Consider the following 21,293-nt stretch of genomic DNA (forward strand, 5'->3'; position numbering starts at 1 on the left):
TGTTTCTTATAAACAATACTTTTGTGCAAGTTTGTACATTTTGCATTTGTATGTCTTAATGAGGGCGGCACGGTGGCGCAGTGGGTAGCGCTGCTGCCTCGCAGTTGGGAGACCTGGGGACCTGGGTTCGCTTCCCGGGTCCTCCCTGTGTGGAGTTTGCATGTTCTCCCCATGTCTGCGTGGGTTTCCTCCGGGCCATTAGTCTTTCTTTTCCCCATACAACTTAAATGTACATAGCTCCTTCCTGTCTTCCTGCATACTTTAAATATCTTGCTCAGCCAATTGAGAACTGGCAATGATTGAGTAGTCAAAAATGTGGCAAGAGCAGGAGATCTAAATAAAGTGGTCACTCATATTCAACATTTCATTACAAAAAAATATCAGTCCTGCAAGTGACAGTGTGCTAAAAATTCTTCCTCTGAAATATAAAAGACAGCTAGTGAATTATAGGAAGTATCTGATTGTAGTCATTGTAGCTAATGGTGTTGCAGCTGTTTAAGTGTAAGGGGCAATTACTGTTTCACAACATTGCCAGTTGATGTAGGATAACTTTATTCATTAGATAAATTAATTTGTTCAAAAATTAATTATTTGTTCACTCAGGTGCCATTAATCTACAGTAGTGGTTCTCAGTCTCAGTCCTGGGGACCCACTGTGGCTACAGGTTTTTTGTTCCATCCAGCTTCTGCTTTTAATTGGACTGCTATCCCAATGAAGTGATCTGTTATTTCTAAGTTTCTGTGTTTTGAAGTCAATTTTAAAATTTCAAAACTAAGTTTGGTAAATTTTTATTAAAATGTACTAAGCAGTTACAGTATATGGGAAACATTTTTTTTACTTTTTAAAAATATTTTCTTCCAGATTTTCATTGTTCTTTTTCAGGTTTTCTGTTTATTTAATCCATTATTTACAAATTAGTGGGTCTGGCGCTAAAGTTGATGCAGGCTTTCACCCTTCAGTGTTGTTTTCCCAGGTGTCTTCTCTACTTCTTTTTAATTGTCAATATAAGGATACAATGATAGAAGCAAACTACACAGAAAAAGGTCAAAATAATAGAAAAGATATGAATTAAACTTTTAAAGATATTGAAAAATAGAACTACTTCTTAATGTAAAAATCATACTGTTACGCTTTGTGTTAATGAAGAATAAGAGAAAATAGACCAGCTAATTAAATGAGATCAGTTATTATCACTGATAGTGAATCTGGTTGGAAAAAAAACCTGCAGCTACAGAGGGCCCCCAGGACTGAGTTTGAGATCCCCTGATCTACAGTATTATTATATTTTGGTTGAAGACCTGAAAACATTCACTATCAAACAGCTTTAGTCATACAGGGAATCAGGACACAGGCAAATGCTTCCACAAGGCACTATATAGATAGCCCAGTAAAATGTAATTTTCTCTAAATTTCATATTCAATGTATTTTTGAAGTGTGTTCTCTTTCCTTACTCCAAATCCTGCTGGCACATAATCCGGCTCCCTTGACCCAGTAAAAGAAAAAGGGTTTTGGAAATTAATTCATGAATATAAAGCGAAAAATACTTTATTTTTCCTTTTTCTTAGTACTACTGAAAATTAAATGATTTGCATTTTCTTAGACAAACTGCAAGTCGTTTGAGAGATCTCATAAAAGGAAGAAACTCGGCGTGCCATGTAATTGCAAGTCTATCATTAAACTGACCTGCTGAATAATATGAGCATTAACTCTGAAGTTGCTGCAACAAAAGTGAGTTGAAAAAATTTGAAAACAAGCCATTGTCAAAGACAAAGTTAGAAATGAAAGTACAGTACATATGACAATCATCGGAAATTTATAACAATTAAAGAAATGCAAAGAAAAAAGTATTTTAGTGGTGCATTTTAATGACAGTAGAATCTCTTTTGGTACTGCATGAAGTACACAAAGGGACTGTTGTCTCTTAAAAAAATATGCCCAAAAGTGATAGATAGATAGATATTTTATTAATCCCAAGGGGGAATTCACATACTCCAGCAGCAGCATACTGATACAAAAAAAACAATATTACATTAAAGATTGATAATAATGCAGGTAAAAACAGACAATAACTTTGTATTATGTTAATGTTTACCCCCCCAGGTGGAATTGAAGAGTCGCATAGTTTGGGGGAGGAACGATTTCCTCAGTCTGTCAGTGGAGCAGGATAGTGACAGCAGTCTGTCGCTGAAGCTGTTCTTCTGTCTGGAGATGACACTGTTTAGTGGAAGCAGTGGATTCTCCATAATTGATAGGAGCCTGCTGAGCGACCGTCGCTCTGTCACAGATGTCAAACTGTCCAGCTCCATACCAACAATAGAGCCTGCCTTCCTCACCAGTTTGTCCAGGCATGAGGCATCCTTCTTAATGCTGCCTCCCCAGCACACCACCGCGTAGAAGAGGGCACTCGCCACAACCGTCTGATAGTACATCTGCAGCATATTATTGCAGATGTTGAAGGACGCCAGCCTTCTAAGGAAGTATAACCTTAGAAAATTTGATTAATTTGAGAAAATCACAAAGGAGAGAGAAACATATAGAGGAGACAACATATTAAAGGAAAGCAAAAGAAAAATAAAGTCATTCTGCACCAATGAAATCTTACTACAGTATATAGATTTGTTTTATCGTTGCTTTTTCAAGGGTGGCTTCTCATCTTATCCACCTCCTGATACCACAGTGGTCTACTATGCACAGCCCCAGTTTCTTTCTCTTGTTCATACCTGTCATAAACTCCCTGTGATTGATCAGCATTTTTATTTGCAACTTCTCCTTGGCTCTGAGCCCCACTAGTCTTTAGACTATAGTTTTGGTTTTCCCTTTGACTCCATCTTGTCTCTCCACCTCCCTGCCACTGAACTTATGAACCCATATCTACAGTACTTCAAACTCTAAGCTCAAAGTTCATTAGTCTATATGATCTTTTAAACACCATCCTAGGATTACTTCCAGGCTGGTCTCCAAAATCCCTTTGGAGATCCACAATGTCCCATAGAACTATAGGGCTGTTAGTGCACAGGGGCCTCCAAAGGAACTGCAACCCTGGACTCTCTCTGTTAGTTGGTGAGGCTAATAAACATGGTAGTTCCTAGCTTCCTGACATTACTTGTACATAACAGTATTCCACTTGTACCTTTAGAGGTTTTCTACTGTAACCTAGCATGGTAGATGGAACAGTTTACGGACCCACTGTCTCAATATGGTGCTCCCAGAAGCCCTCTGTTAGTGTACATACCAGACCCATTAGGCTTCTAATTACCCAAACTGATGTACAAGTTCTCTCCATCACCCAGAACAAGTTTTATTCTCTTACTGCCAAATCCATCTTGTGCCATGGGCAGGAATATTTCACTTTTGGAAACCCATTAGTGTGTTAAATAACATAAATAACAAATTCATACTGTAGCGTCACGTTTTGAGGAATACTATATGTTACATAGTCTTATTTGATATATAGTATGTGTAACACTTTCAGGTCACTGTACATAGTGATATACACAGTAAAGTCCAAACAATCCCGTTTTCTGAATTAATTTGTCAAAAAAGGTGAAAATTTAACAAAAATATTCAAATTTTGTTGTTTTTAAAAATTAAGTAGTTCAAAATAAGTTGGTTTCTTTATGAGTGAGACTAAGAAGAATTTGTGTCATTTGCCAATATTTGCATATATGGGTACAGTCATTGTTGATTGTTGAACACTGTTGTGTTTTATAAAATGGCTTTACACCACAATACGTTTATACACTTTACAATAGCAACTGCAGTATAAACTGACTTATTATGACTTTATTTGTGACTGTTTACCACCTAATGCATCATAGGGTACATTGTAATACAAATATTTAATAAAACGTTAACTTTGTTATATTGAGTAACTCAATAAGTTGAAGTTACTTTTTCAGTAATAATGAAGATCACATAATCTTGACTTTGTTCTAGCTAACAGTAATAAACAAATACATCCATAATAAGTACAGAATGTGTATGTCACTGTTCTAATGTACAACCACATTTGTCTTTAATTTGCCATGTATAACAACATTAATTTCTTAAATATGATGTTTCAGGATGCTGTAACCAATAAGTCCAATTAAACAGTCACTTTTCTAAAGTGTGTTCAGTTTTCATTGTTCTCGTATTAAACAGGTTTGAATCTGAAGAACCTGAAATAACTTTTTCCAATTATTTAAAAACTAGACATTAAGCCTGTTACAATAACAGGCGCTAGAACAGTAGTGCATAAACACTACTGAGAATTTTTTTTACGCTCATTTTCCTGTTCTTCTATAGATCTATTTGCTCTTCTGAGTCTTTCACTTTTAGCGTTTTTCTGACACTCATTTTCTTTTTCTTAAATCTATCTATTTGCTTGTATTTTTCTTTGTCTTTCAGCCTTTCTTTTGTTGATGTTTACTTGCTGAGCTGACCGTTCTTCCAGGAGATGTTGCTTATATAGGATTTGATTGTCTGTGTCTTTTGTCCTACTTGACGTGTCCTTTTATTTTGGGTGGCATGTTGTTAGTAGATAGTCACAGTAATATAGGCTTGTACGTTCGTAATATTTTCTCTTACAGTAATACTGGCATGCATGTGGCTGTAATATGAGTCACTGTATTGTGTGCCTTTAATTTTCTCTCGCAGTAATACTGGTTTGTATTTCCGTAAAATGCCTGTAATTTTCTCTGACTGTAATACTGGCTTTGATGTCCGTAATATGCGTTTAATTTTCTGTCACAACAGTGGGCAATCAGCAGAGTCTCCCCAGCAAGTGATGTAATGTGTGGCATGCAGCTGATAATCGTGCCTGTGGCATCTCTCCAGCACGTACTGTGCAGTTCCCCAGCAAGTATTTTAATCTGTGCTGGCATGCAGCTGATTATTGTATGTGTGGCATCTCCCCAGCAACGGATTTTATGTGCGCGGCCGCGACTACCCAATCAGCACTCTCCCTGGCAATGATGTCCTTTATTTGCTTATTATGCGTGGCCACAGCTAGGCCATTCACTGTGTGCCCAGCTTCCAGTGTGTGTGTGTCCACGGTGCCGTGCGCATGCGCACTTCACCAGAAGACACACACACATGGACACCCCTGACCCCTGGACGCACACAGGGGTTTTATTAAAGAGGATAGTGCTATAAACTAAGGGTCACTGTGATGGTGTGCTACTTGTCAATGTCAATTTGAAAGAGATGTCCTTAACTGTGTAACAGATAGAGGCTTTGTCCACCTCTTGAACCCTCAGGTACCACTCTGAACACCAGATGAAAGTATAATACTTCTTTATTTTATAATTATACTGTGCACAAAGCACCCTCCACTCCACACTCATAAACACAACAATTCTCTCTACAATAAACCAATCCTCCTCGCCCAGACACTTCGCCACCCTACCTCCCAGCTCAGCTCAGTGTCTGGGCTTTCGCACAATCCTTTTATATCCCCTGACCTGGAAGTCTCTGTCCAATCAGTCCACAGTTCCTTCCGGGTCAGGGTAAACAGTCCTTTTCTTCAACCCCGGGATCACGTCGTTCCTTCCTGTCACGTGACCATGACGTACTCCCGGGTTATAGGGCACATAAGAGTCCACGAGCCCCCCTACAGCGACTCCCGGTGGCCCCCAAGGTATCCAGCAGGGCTGTGTATAAAAACTACATAGTCCATGAGGCCCTGCTGAAACTCGGGGCACGTCCACGCTGCTGGGAGAGCTCCTCCTGGCGGCCTGGGGGTGAGGACCGGAGTAAAAAGCCGGCAATCCTTCACACTGTAAAGGTAAATTGACTATGAAATAAAAGCAGCAAGTTAAGAGTTGGGGGGTAAAAAGTTCAAAATATTGAAGGAAAGACAAAAAACCCAATAGACTATATGCACACGGTAGAGCTAACAATCTTCCAGTGAAATCTCAGCCAGCTCAATCACTTTCATCGTCCATACTGAGGTTGTGATTTTTGTTTAGTGACAAGAATGTCCGAGAAAAAGAAGTTTAAGTTTCAGCCTACAGATAGCTCTACAGCTGAACATTGTTGTGTACCGTTATGTCGAGCTTCCAGCAAGTACAGCAAGGTACTTAGTTTTCATACATTTCCATCCTATGCAGAAAGCTGATCTAAATGGATCATTGCTATCTGTAGAGAGAGAGAGAGAGCTTTACTGTTAGCCCCTATACCCGAGTTTGTAGCTGGCATTTTGAAAACAAGGATTTTCATGAGCTAGGGTCTGAGATAGAGTGGTGGCTGTTGAAGAACGGTTCCTGCGTTGTTTGAGTGGAACAATTTCTCTGTTCCACTTTCAAGACCAGGGGTTTGTGAGCAGAGAAAGCGACCAACAGAAGATGACAAACCAGGCAATGAGGAGGATGATAAAATCCTTGAGGACCACGACTATGCTTTGGCTCCAAATCTAGTAGTTGTTGGCCTAGCACTTGCTGAAAACATGTCTCTCAAAGAGGAGATCCTCCAGCTGAGGAAACAAAATGAGAACTTTACAATGAAGCAACTGTTTAACTTTCATGGTTTTGCTGGGTTATACAGAGACATTAGCTTCTTTACAAGGTAAGATGTTCAACAGACTTATGTTATTATGTATTGTAGCATCGGCACTGAGCACCACAATGGAAAGATTCACTGCTCTATACATGGCTGTTTGAGGTGGCTTGCTATTCTTAAAAAGGACTGCTTGCCTTTTGCTGCACTATTTGGAAAAAGCATGTGTGACTGTGCAGAGTTGCTGTTTTTATAGGCGCTCCTGCTATTGATGATGTAATGCCAGCTTTTGGTGACCCCTCTCTGGCTGATATAACTTGTCCAGCACCGTTGCAGTATTAAGCTTACATACATATTCAAGTGTCCCTGAATAATGTTTACTGTTTAAAGTTTAATGACTAATTATTAAAATTCTGGGTTTTTTTAAAAAAGCCAAATTTAATCACATATTTGTCCCTTGTAAGTTCACAGTAGACACAAGTTTGTAATAAGTCCAGATCTTATTTTTGTACCATCTTACCTTTGAAACATATAGTTTGAAGCCCTTCTGCTTTTTAGCTCCCGATGTTTGGCACAATGTTTGAATGATATGACTTTTGTCATTTAGTGTTAGTTTGGGCATGCCTTATAGCAATTGGGTGAAAAATGCCATAGCTAATCTGTTGATATTGGCACCGGAATCTAGAAGAGAGTGTGCATATAGCCTATACGCAAAAGCTCAGAACCAAGCAAAAAAAACCAAAAAACCAAGCAGTAAGGTCATCCTCACGCTAGAATTGGTATGAATCCTTCTGTGTGATTACTGTTTATTTTTACTTTACTATGATGCCATCTTGTTTTTGTTACGGGTATCAACTTTTTGTGCAAGAGTGAGTATCCAAGTTGCTAGGTAATTGGAACCAGAGGTAATGCTTTGTGACATTACTGAGGTGACAGTACTTAAACTGGCTCTTCAGCATATTCACAGTCTGAGTTTGATTGCTATTACTTGTGCTTTTTAAAGTGTTTCAGATTTTTGAATCTTTTGACTATGATCTTATATTAGTTTCTTGACTTTGATTTTGGTTCATGTTTTGGGTTTATTCATTTATTAGGCCTCCCCGCATGGTTTTCACAACACTTGTTTATTTACTCACAGTTGAGTTAAAAGATTATGTCCAGATTTTGTCTCTGTTGTCTACCATTTTCCTTCTTTTGGCAGAACAAGAATCTTATTGGAAGTGTCTTTTAGTGCTCTTTTAATACTAAGAGAGAGTGAGAGAGACAGAGCTTTGCAAAGGTGTCTAAAGAGAGGATTGGAATGGATAGAAATGTGCACCACTATTTTAAATAATGATTACACAGTGATGTTACATACATGTTGGTAACTGGTCATGCAGATAGCAATCTGTGGTTGTTGCTAGCAACTAGATGGCTCTGACCATCAGAGTACAACAACAAAATGGCAGTGTTCTTAAAAACAAAATGGTCTTGGGAATGCATAAAACAATAATAAAAAATAATAACATAAATAATAGCATAATGCAAGCACAAAAATCTCAGGAGTTAACCAACAAAATGTCACATTACGCACATCATTGAAGCATTACTGTTTCTTAGCCTTTGAAATTTCTTTTCAGCATCCCATCAAAGTCCTTCCAGTGATTCCTTGTGTGTTGTGCAGTATACTGATACTGAGAAACTACCAAAAATAAAAACAATTTTTCAGATGGTATAGTAAAACCATTTCTTTAGTTTAGGTACCAAAAATAAATAGTACTTTTCAAGCACCTTGTGTTTTCTTGTTTATTTGCTCAATCAGAACACCAAAGGAAATATATTGTTCAGTTGTTTAATCAAATATAAGTATTACATCTAGCATGAGTCACTGAGGGGATTCCAAATGGTCTTCAATTGTAAACATGTAAAAATACCACATATTCCAAGGAGCGATTCCTGCTCCTGTTAATGATTCGCAGAGTGCAGCGCAGCAAGGATGCACGCGATTGTGCAGTGGACCAGGGAGGTGTATGTGTTTCGTGGGCTTGGTATATGTAGCACCACTGCGAAGAACTGGGTATTTGTTATTTGGTTTGGAGAACCATTTTGGTACCAGTACTGCAGTCCTGGTATCAATACCGAATTCAAAATTTTAGTACTGATCCAACGCTAGTTGTCATCATTCAACCTAAAAAAAAAAGCTGTTGTGAATTAGTTCTTAAACTAAAACTGGTTAATGTAGTTAAGTTGATTTGGCTAAGTTGAATCAGGCTTGAATGAGCCAAACAGTCCCCAAGCAATTAATAGTCAATTAATTACTTTTTTTGTGACTATGTTGTTTCATAAAAAAATTTTATTAAACTGAGACCTCAAAGAAAATGTGTATAAGTGAACTTTAGAAGGAATACCATGAAAAAGCTATGAGGTTTGATATATTTACTCGTCGGAGTCAAGTTTTTAAGAGATGATCTATAATATATAAATCTATGGCAAATTATTTATTTATGTGGTAATATATTAAAACATTGCTCAAGCCAGATGTAGTACACAAATGGTTCCTTGCTGTGAGGCAGCTGAGCAAAAGAAAAAGCTGTTAAATAGTAATGAGTGTTTTCTTTGCTTCAAATTCTAATTATAGGTGAATAGACTCATGGGGACAGCTGCCGAAGTGTAATTTACTGTCATGTTCATTATATACTGTATAGTAGTGATGCCCTGATTTACAGCACAGCTCTCTAACATGCAGACTTTAATATGAACGGATTGAAAAAATAAGTATACAAAACATATGTTTTTGTAATTGGATAAATCATAAATGTACAATTATCTATATTTTGTCAATGTGGGAAAAAAGTCTTATCCCACTATATTTAAGGACCAGAAGTGTGCAACTAGGTGAATGTATTCTGTCAGAGGAAAATTGAACTGTGTACTTTCATGAGGATCTCACTAATTCTTTGTTCTGTACCAGGGATCGTATTACTGAAAGTTAATTGGAGAAATGATGGAGGAAGCATCCCTTCTCAACTCATGTGCTGTGCATCCTTAAATGAACCAGCAAGCTTAAAAAAATATTTACCACTAGCCAACCCGCGGCGTAGCATACACCGCATAATCAGGCTGCTTTTTTAATGATTTTTTAAGCACAGGGAAAAAAATTAACATTTGAAAAATCCGTAATTGAATAAACCACCAAGAAAAGTAGCATTGTAACAATGCACGGTACGAACCAACATACAGTTGTCCATGACTGAAAACTGGAGGACCGCCATTGCACCTTCTCCTCCCAGAGCGAGGGACGGGGGTGGACGGCGCTCGGGCGCGGAGAGTGGAACGGGAGGAGAGGGGAAGGACACCCATTCCGCCCCCTCCGTCATGCTAGTCTGCTGATTTCTCGTTCAGTATGCACTGCCTGCTTATGTGCCCACCCCCAACTCGTCACCTGAGTCGTTTTCATCTTTGCACAGTCCACATGCACCTGCGAGTTGACTGTTCAATTTCCAAACAGCGCCTCATTCGCTTTTGTCCGACCATGGTAGTAGCGTGCTTTGGGGGGTTGGGGGGTAGGGGTTTGTACAAAGGGCAGGGACTTAATCAGTGCGAGCATATGACCCGCACTTACTGGGAATTCCTTGTTCGTGGGGAACAATTGCAAGCCCCGGTTTCCAGCACGAATGGGGTTCATCGACTTACCCACACCTCTCTGCGCCAGGTAGACACACTTTGATCCATTCAGTGTAGCGCGTGCAGTTACCTCATGGAGGAATCTGTATAACATTGAAAGAAGTGTTGTTTCCATGAAATACATTTGAAGCGGTAGCCATGGAAGGCAAATGAACAGTCAACGCAGCTTACAGCTGGATGTGGACTGTAGCACAGACCAAAGTGAGTGAGTATGTGTTTGGACATGGGAGGACGGTGAGAGTTGGCGGGTGGGACTGTGAGGTGTGTTCCCTTTCACGTGGGAGGAGGGTTAGTTTGTGGGCGGGGCTTTGTCTTTCGTTTCCCATGTTTTGCGATGGTGGACGTGTCGTAACCTAAAAGAATAATGAAAAGTCAACGTGGCTCAGAGGTGGATGTGGACTGTAGCACAGACGAAAGCGACTTATTACGGTGTGGTTAGTGAGTCCGGGCACATGAGCAGGCAGTGTGAATGCCTGGAGAGCGGGGGTGGATGCGGGCCAGGGAATAAGGAGTGTTGGTGGGTGGGGAAACGGTTTCCGTGTTCCTGAAGGACCATCTAAGAAGAAGCATGTTTGTCTCGGATGCAAATCGCAGTATTAAGTGTGTAAAACAGTTTGCGATGGTGGACACCGTCCTGCGTCGTAACTGAAAAGTCAACGTGGCTCAGAGGTGCATGTGTACTGTAGCAGAGATGAACGTGAATGACGACATGTTTTGTGAGTTGTTGCGTCCGAGTTGGTGGGCGTGGCTCTGTGAGTTGTCGCCCTATCCCATTTGGTGGGCGTGGCTGTCTTGCGTGCTCTCCATGGGTGTCTTACTTGTCGGCGGCTTAGTGAATTATATATATAGATTGAAGCCCCATTGATGAGCATTTCCTATTCTTTTTTGGAATTTCACCAATTTAACTCTATGTTAAAATATTTGTGATGAACCCAGATCAATGCGTTTTTCCCAGTTGATTCAGGGGTGCATTCTTGCTCCTACTCTGTTCAATGCTTGCATTAACTGAGTGTTGGTACGGTTGTGGGATCCAGCGGCTATGGCGCATCTGTTGGTGAAGAGAGATTCACTGATCTTGACTTTGCCAATGAATCTTCACAGAGTCAATGGAGGCTCTGATCAGGGCTCTTGAGAGACTGAGTAAGGAGTCTTACTTTCTGGGCTTGCGAGTGTCCAGAATAAAAACCAAGATCCAGGCCTTTAATGACCTCTTGGGTACAGTCATCAGCAGTGTGTCTGTTTGCAAAGAGAGAGTATACTGAGTCGAGAGGTTTAGTCACTTTGGAAGAGACATTCATGTCTCTGGTGACTCTCCCTATGAAGTCAGTAGACAGATTGGGAAAGCGTGGGGGTCATGGGGTCATGGAAATGGGTGTGTGGTGCTCCCGATATCTTTCCAAAAAGACGAAGGTCCAAGGGTTTAGAGTTGCTCATGGAGTCCCGAATGAGTACATTACCTGCATTGTGAGGAAGTGTCAGTTACAGCACTACAGCCGCATAGCACATGTCCCCAGATTATCCAAGGATTATTCAGGATTCTTATTGTTAAGGACCCAAGCGGGTGGACCAGACCAATGGGACACCCACATAACACTTGGCTGCAGCAGATAGATTGGTCATTTCCGGAGGGTGGGACAGAACATGTGTCTGCCTGGATTGTCAACCAGGATTGCAAGCTGTTTCATTGTGAGGTGGGCACATAACTGTGCTATACCAGTGCATGCTTCTCAACCTGACCTGACCAGAACCCAGAGACTAATAATAAAGAAAAGCATATGCATTGTGTCATAGGTGTTGCAGTCAGCATTTATTGCTCCTCATAATCAGTTTTCAGAGCATGCCTTTATATTACAGGAGTGTAGGAACAGAAGTTTTTTATTGTGGTACACAAAAGTAACTGGCCTTGGATGTGGTGTTTGTCAGTCGAGAGGCACAATCAATTGTTTTAGGGTTGCCAACTAACTTAACATGTGTGAGACCTGGCATGTTGTTATGGTACACTGTGGTAGAAAAAGTGCACACCTAAAGCAGAATTACAACTACAAGAATTAAAATTACAAGAATCAAGAGATGAAAAATGTTGAAATAGAACATGCAACATCATTATCAAAAACAAAATAAAGATAAAAAGTCCTACTCAAAGTTTTTGCTGTGAATGTCACACAAGGTAAATTCTTTTATAATTATCTCAAGTTTATGAAGTGGAAAAAATAAGCCATAGGATTCTGCAATTTATGCTCACAACTGTCCATTAACCTCACTTTTGAAACTGAAACTGCTTTTAAAAAAAAGACCTAAACCAATCAAGCAGGTTATGTCAAAAGTACATATAAAGTACTTGTATATAATCAGATTCATATAAGATGCATTTTTTTCAATCTTTCTTTTAGGCAGAAGTGTAAAGGATTTTTTTTTTTTTTTTGGCATTTCTCCTTTGTGAAAATTTACTGAAACTGAAGATGCAGTAGAGGAAGGACTGACACAGCCAAAAGTAGCTGTTAATGGTCCTTGGAAGGACATTGTTTTAAGCTTTGTGACAGACCCTGACTAATTCCTGTTGGAAGCCTTGGTAGGTGTACTTTTCATACTAAGGCTACTTCGCTATTAGCCTTGGGAGATGCCCAGTAAGTACGGTAGCCTCAGAACTGCACCATGTTTTAGTTAAACCTGTCAGACTGTTCAACACAACTCCTTTTATGCTGTCTCAGTGCCCCTACAAGCTTTTACATTTCTTCACAGTTCCAAGTCACTACACTTATCTTGTGTTTTTTTTTCAGTAAGCAGATACAGCAGTTGTTAATTTTTTTTAATTTATTTATTTTAATTAGAATCAAATAACATCCCATGCAATCAAGTGTAAACAACTAAGCAGTTGTTTTAAGAATGTGATCCCCCACCTATTGCAGAAGTTATATTTCAGACCCATCAGTGATAGGTTAAAATCCGCAATATAGAAAGACCATATAAATAAACATTTTTGTATAGTTTAAGCCTTAAAATACCCCTCCCACATGCTTTAAACACATGTAAACTTGTAATGGCGAGTGACGTCCACGTAACGCTTTCCTTCCCGAAGCATATCGAGGAATTTTACCTTGTCCTCTGGCGCTTAGGCTCACTACTACCAGAAGGCTTAGGTGATGCAGGACGCTTGGGAGCCATCGTAGGGCTTAAAACAAAACGAAAAGTTCACAAAAAGTTTGCTTACAACAATCGGACCACAACAAGGTACGCGATATGCAGAGAACTGAGATGCGTTGGGGACCCACGCTTGCTGTTCTTGCGAGATTACACCACCTTAGCAGCAGCCAATAAGAGCCCAAGAGAATGAAAATCCCGCTCTGTTTGGTTGAGTCTCCTCTTTCAGCCAATAACGAGCCTTGTAAGACTTCAGCTGGGTACTGTAACACGAAACTCTTTGTCTACCATAGTGACTGCTGAAAACCGTATGCTTTGTTATGAACTGGCTGTACAGTACACTACAGTTAGGATATTCTTATTGAATTTTTCTGCAATATAGAGGGGGCGCGATAGCTGAACAGCGATACAGCGGGAGATCACTGTATATATATATATATATATATATATATATATATATATATATATATATATATTCATTGCATTCGTAGTCTGAGTCTCGACGACCTGAATTGTGTGGGTGGTTACCTACCAGGTAACGCTTGTGGTTGGTCTGTCATTCGATGATGTTGAGATCAGGGCTCTCTGGGGGCCATACCATCACTTCCAAGACTTCTTGTTCTTCTTTACGCTGAAGATAGTTCTTAATGACTTTGGCTGTATGTTTGGGGTCATTGTCCTGCTGCAGAATAAATTTTGGGGCCAATCATACGCCTCCCTGATGGTATTGCATGATGGATAAGTATCTGCCTGTATATAAGTATATACAAGTATCAGCTACAGCCAAATATTGACTTATCAGGCCAGAGCACCTACTGCCATTTTTCTGCACCCCAGTTCCTATGTGTTCGTGCATACTTCAGTTGCTTGTCCTTGTTTCCACGTCAGAGGTATGGCTTTTTGGCTGCAACTCTTCCATGAAGACCACTTCTGACAAGACTTCTCTGGACAGTAGATGGGTGTACCAGGGTCCCACTGGTTTCTGCCAGTTCTGAGCTGATGGCACTGCTGGATATCTTCCGATTTCGAAGGGTAATAAGCTTGATGTTGTCTTTCATCTGCTGCACTAAATTTCCTTGGCCAACCACTGTGTCCATAATCCTCAACGTTGCCCGTTTCTTTGTGCTTCTTCAAAAGAGCTTGAACAGCACATCTTGAAACCCCAGTCTGCTTTGAAATCTTTGTCTGGGAGAGACCTTGCTGATGCAGTATAACTACCTTGTGTCTTGTTGTTGTGCTCAAACTTGCCATGACATGAAACTGTCTTCCACAACCTCACCTTGGTAGCAGAGTTTGGCTGTTCCTCACCCAGTTTTAAGCCTCCTACACAGCTGTTTCTGTTTCAGTTAATGACTGTGTTTCAACCTACGTGTGACATTGATGATCATTAGCACCTGTCTGGTATAATTGGTTGATCATACACCTGACTATAATCCTACAAAATCCCTGACTTTGTGCAAGTGTACCTATAAGAATTGATGCTGGTTTGAAGGCAAAAGGTAGTAACAACAAATATTGATTTGATTTAGATTTTTGTTTTGTTCGCTCACTTTGCATTTTGTAAATTGATAACAGTAAACAGTCATTATTTATATTTCTGAAAGCATTCTTTGTTTACTGAGGCACTTTGAAGTCCCGCGAGGCTTCTTGCATGTCACGCCCTACTTACAAACAATTTCTCAGAGACACTTTAACGTCCCGCGAGACAAGGAAGTGAGACAAAAGCTGCTGTACTGGCTTTTAAATGATCGTCGCACTGCATGACATGCAGATCACGCAGCATGGCAATAGCAGCTGTTGTACAGGCTTTTAAATAATCAACGCACAGCACGGCAGCAGCACCTGGCTTAAAGGACAGCTACTGTACAGGATTTTAAATGATCGTTGCGCAGCGCAACATTCAGACCACGCACCACGGCAGCAGCTGCTGTACAGGCTTTTAAAGGATCGACGCACAGCGCAACATGCAGATCACGCATCTCGGTAGCAGCTAGCCGACAGCCAGCAGCTTATCCATCTGCATCTCCTTAGCATGCGTTCAGTCCCCCCTTCACAACGTGAGTGGCAGTGACGCGAAGTGACTAGTGTGAAGAGTGCCCTTGGGGGTGGGGGTTATGGGGTGGGTAAGCGAAGCGAGTAGGGGGCACAGCCCCCTAGTATAATAATTAAAATGATAAGGCCTGTCTGTCACACCATTACTCATAAACTAATAGGGCTAAAACCTTGATTTGTCAAGGTTTAAAATCAAGTCAAATAACAATAAGTCGTAACCAGACAAAACAAGAGGTGAAAACACATAACAGATCAAAATTAAATTAAGGATTTTATCCGCAGATTGAGTAATGTTGATAGCAAAAGGATGACCTTTTATGCTGGTTGTTGATTAAATCATGGTCACAATCCTGGAGTCTCTGCCCCTTAAAACTAGGGATGTGACCCTGACAACGGTACAGAATATGGCTTCTCTTAATCATGATATAGCCATGACCTATGCTGTGTTTCCAACAAAGTGATGGAGAAATTACGTGATAACTACAACATAAAATTGAAGAATTATTATGATGGTAAAATAATAGCAGCAACTCTGCTGAGTGTCAGTCACATTGCTGAAGGTGATAAAGTGACAATAAAAACAAGAAAGAATAATAGGACAAGATGATAAAACACACTGGTAAGCAAAAAGTAATTGTGAATATAACATTTTTAGGTAGAAGCAGCTTGGTGGCCCTAAAGTTCACCTAAAATGACCTGTGGTCATGTGTTTATGGTAAAATGATTGAGAAATCAAGTGATAACCACCATAATGACAGAAAGAAAAAGAAGAGCGACAACATCGGCTGATCATGAAGCAAATCTCAGAAGGTGATTAAGTGACGAAAAATGAGAAAGAATAAGAAGATAAGAGGCTGAACCACATCAACCCACAAGAAGTAATCAGGAACATAGAGCAACTGATTAGAAGACAAACACTATAGCTGATAGACATGCAAGACAAAGTCCAGGAAACAGAATGCAAGAACTCCACAGATGCAGAAATGCCCAGCGACAATTGAGAAGATTGTTAAATAGTCAAAACATCCTATCATATAAAAGCATTGCTTTTACATCGTTACATCAATGTTTTTTTGAAGACCACTACATGGCAAAGTTGTATCAGCAAAGTGATCAATGTAAAGTTATATTTTTTTTTAATGTTGAAAACAAAATAATATGTGGTGAAAACAGAAAAATCCTGCTTGATATAGATGAGCCAACAGAAGTAATAAAATACATTATGGCTTCTAGAGGAATTGAAAGAAATAGTATCAACAGCTTCTTATCTTTAATTTGTTTTTTGTTTGCATTTTATTTTAGGACCATAGGTCTGTGTGTTTTTCTAGTATGTTAAATTGAATAATCTGAATTTCTCAAACCTAATCAATATACGGCAATCTGGAAATGATTGTAGTTGTTAAAGGCTGCTTTTTTCTTATGTAGAACACAGATTTGGCATGCCACTAAAATGGAGCTGGTAATCTGAAAACTGCATGGTTCATAACCAGTGCTTGGCGTACCATCAGAGGTTAGGAAATAAAAGTATGTTACGAGAAGTGAGGGAATGTTTAAATTAAAATTTTAAAAGTAGATAAAAGGATTCTAGACTGTTCCTGTCCTGCCCCTCCATCTTAAATACTTGCTGAGCGATGATATCAAATGCTGTGATTACTGGCAGGCCACTACTAGGAACTGATGTCATTACCATATACAAAATGGCCCGTTGATCGTTGAAGTGTGTGGCAGAATTCATTCTCAAAATGTCAGAACCTTGACAACATTATAATATTTGTAAAATCAAATAATAGAAGAAAAAAAAACAAACTATCCACATGCAGAATGATTAAAAAATTCATAACAAGTAAGGCAAAATAATCAGGCATTGTGTCATGAATGCCTGTGGGAACATAAGCACTTCAAGTTCTTATGTCTTGGCTCATATAGTCTTGGCTCAGATGATTATGATGATTGGATTTCACTTTCCATATGGAGGGCAGAACTGAGTTCATATCCCACGTCTGGACTGAGAATAAATCACAGTGAAGGCACTGGCTGCACAAAACAATACCTGTTATTTATATGCCTTTGAGATGCAGGAGAAGACTAGATAATTCCAGATATCAAGCAGCAAATCCTTGCAAATGTATAAAAATCCCCTAAGCCTGATCAAATTGAAATTGACCACAGCTCCTTAGAGCCTTGAGACTGCAGCTCTGATCTCTGGCCAGAAACATAAAAAAACAGTTTTAATTTTTACTTCATCAACCTGTGGCATTATCCGTGGATGAGTTTTCTCCAATACAATGCAGACATTGGAAACAGTTTCTAAAATGGACATCAGGCATACTGTAATACTTATGTTGGAGTATGAGAGAAAAAAGTTTTTCTAATTGCACTGTATATTAAAATGTGATTCTTTGTCTCCAAAATATTAACAAAACTTCACATTTCTCTTTGTTTATTAGAAAGTAGAATGGCATGCATATGTAGCTTCCTGAAAAAGAATCTCAAAATGCATCTGTGACACGCTAAAGAAGCCTGTAAGATATTAAGCCAAGAGATATCTATCCTCAGTGGAGTTTGACTTATCCAGATAAAGCAGACTAGCAAATTTGTGGTTTGTAATGGCAGAATAAAACACAGAAATAATCTTGTAATCTCAAGCTGTGTTTTAATTAGTAGTCTAAGTGCTTGAGGGCAGCAAAGTGAAATTTTAATTTTCCTCTTTCAGAAATACAAGGCAAGGGCTATTAAAGTGACATTAACAAGAATAAAAATTCAATCACTGTAAAATATAATATCTCAGCATTGACTAAAGCACAAGATAGCACCATAGTGCAAAGACTTGATGCTTACAAAATTCTGAACTGAATGATCAGTAAGCAAGTAGTGTCAGTTAAGACAGAAAGAAGGACGAGGGCTTTAGTTTCAGTATGGGACTGCTATAGAGAGGGGATTGGGAGTTTGCACTAATACAGTTTATTGTCACACCCACCACACAGCAAACCACCTCAGGATCCCAAAGTAGGACCTGAGTGCAGCCATACAACGGGTGACACACTAGTTTGAATGGAGTGGAACAGTGTGACGCTTTTTCCCTGCAAGTTGGAGGACCTGCTTACAGTGCTGCATGCAGGTTAACATCATACCCAGGATGGAACAATTGCTGGTCAAGAGCCCAACGGAGTGAAATCTCTTTTGGCATTTATGCGATTCAAATCGGCAGCCTTCCGATTACCAGTGCAGATCCCTAGCCTCAGAGCCACGACTCCACCCCTGATTGCTATAATTATGGCTTTTATTTAAAAATAAAATGCACATGTTTAACTTACTCAAGTGGGAAACTCCTGCTGCTCTTTCAAGATAAAAAAAAGATATAAATGTTTTTGTATAATGCTAATTATTTCCCATTATGATGTGAATTCAGAAATAAAAATACATGAGTTGTCAGTTTTACAAAAGCATTAGTGTGATGATTACCAGCTGATGCAAAACCCATTAAAAAAAAAAGACCTAATAGCTGTACAACAGATTTGTGTTCATTTCATTCTCTAAATTAGGGGTTCCCAACCTGTGATGCCTGCATCCCCAGAGAGTGCAAGATGGTGCGAATGAAAATGTAACTACTTGCATGCTACTGGGGGTTAAAAGCTGTTTTTGCTATAACGACAGGATATTCATATAGGCATCTGTCATAAGACAGGTTGCAGTAAGCTGACCTAGGACAACTTCTTTATTTATATTCTTTATGCGTCCATTAGACACAGGAAAGATGACTTTTCCTTCTTTGGGGCCCCTCTTGATACATGCACAAAAAAGAAACGGTTGGCTGATTTACGTAATATAAGATGAAATGCTTAGATGCTGTTTCATAAGTAAGGGGGAGGGAGGAAAATTAATATTAAAAGCCGATTGAAACCGGAACTTTCCTCTTCTGCTTTGCTAAGCATGAATCCATGTACTCATCTGTGACTGAATAAAGACTGATTGATTGAACTATTCCTGTGTTCCTCCGGGGTTACTTTCACAAAATCATTTCAAGGAGTGTGACAAAAAGAAAGGTTGTGTCACCATTCGCCAAAATTGAGTGAAGTGCGTTGTCCAACTTTATTGTGTCTTCCACTGTGCCGTGCTTGTCGGTCATTTATTAATTTGTGTTCTTGTTCTATGATATCAAAAGAATCAAGCATTACATGCTCAGTTGTCACCTGTGAATCAGCAGCAGAAGTGTCCTTTCTCACGGGTTCCTTACTGTGGGTGGAGCTTTCGTGAAGGCGAATAACTTTTTTTTTTTAAGAGAATAAGAATTTGGACAGTGCAATGATCTGTACATAAGATCAAGGTCTGGTATTGATTTCTCTGCAAACCCTGATTTTGAAAGTCACTGATTGCAAGTTTTTTAACATTTTTGCCTGGGGAGGACATGGGTGAATGAATTGGATGCAACACCTGCTGCTCATCTCTCCTGCTGGCGGTCCTAGCAGTACCACAGCAATTTTAACTTTGCGGCACATCTGTTTTTTAACTGCAGTGCAGATGTTATTAGGGGACAAAGCTCGTTGACTGCGTTTCCTTGCTTAGTGGCACCCATTGCTTCATGGTGTCTCCAATTCCGCCAAAGTCCTTGATCGTTGATCGTGTGTCATTTTCTCGTGGTGCTTGATACTTTGTGGAATGCCCTATCCCCCAGATCAATCTAGTGTATAAGCTTCACAGGGTGCACATTTACAAGACTACTGACTACTTATAAAGGCAAATTGCTCAATTTATATTTAAATGTTTTGCACCAAGTTAAAAGATTTTTGTTTTAAGTTCAATTTGTTCACCCACAGTACTGTATGTGGTTCAATTTGTGATTTAAAAATTTGAAATTTCACTTCTTCATCCTCAAATGTAATTATTTCTTTTGTAGGAATTGCACACATAAATCAAAAATGTTCTAGGGCTGTGGGTTATAGAAGAGGTTGGGAACCACTGCTCTAAATATAATGGATGGGGTGATACTTGTCCATCCATTCGTAAAAACCATTTCCTAACCATTTTATCCACATCACTTTGTTATGGCTTTCAGAATGTACTGTGAACATGCTGTGGTGAATGGGGAGTGGGAGTAATGAGGGATCTCAGTAGCTTGTGGTGATGTTGCTACTTTGCTCTACTTCTTTCACCTTCTGTTGTTTTTCCATCCATGAAAGCTTGTTTCCATATGCAGAGGTTTGAAATAAATTGCTACATATATACAGAACAGTTATATACAATAAAAAATGAACCCTTCACATCATAAGTTTCCATACCCTGGCAAAATTTGTGAAATTTGGCCATTATTTGGAAAACATAAGTAATCATGCAGAAAGCTTTCCTTTTAATTAGGGTGTGTGCTCAGGCAAGGCAGTTTATTATCACATAATTGTGCATGCCCTTTTTAAATCATAATGACAACTGAAATCACCCAAATGGGCCTGATCAAAAGTTTACATACCCTTGAATGTTGGGGCTGATAATGTACAAGCAAGCTGACACACACAGGCTCAAGTTAAGGGAGCACCAGCATAGGGTCAGACAATGGGTCCAAGGATTTCATCCCGATACCTAATGGCAGTCAAGGTGCCCGTTGTGTAGCCTGTAGTGGTCTGTGCCTCCCCAGACGATCACTGACCCACCAACAAACTAGTCATGCTGAACAATTATACAGGCAGCATAACATTCTCCACGGTTTCTCCAGACCCTTTCATGTCTGTCACATGTGCTCAGGTTGAACCTGCTCTCATCTGTGAAAAGCACAGGGCACCAGTGGTGGGCCTGACAATTCTGGTATTGTATGGCAAATGCCAATCGTGCTCCACAGGGCCTAGTAGAGGATGTCGGGCCCTCAGGCCACCCTCATGAAGTCTGTTTCTGATTGTTTGGTCAGAGACATTCACACCAGTGGCCTGCTGGAGGTCATTTTGTAGGGCTCTGACAGTGCTCATTCTGTTCCTCC

Source organism: Erpetoichthys calabaricus, chromosome 1 (assembly GCF_900747795.2).
Source record: "Erpetoichthys calabaricus chromosome 1, fErpCal1.3, whole genome shotgun sequence".
NCBI lineage: Eukaryota > Metazoa > Chordata > Cladistia > Polypteriformes > Polypteridae > Erpetoichthys > Erpetoichthys calabaricus.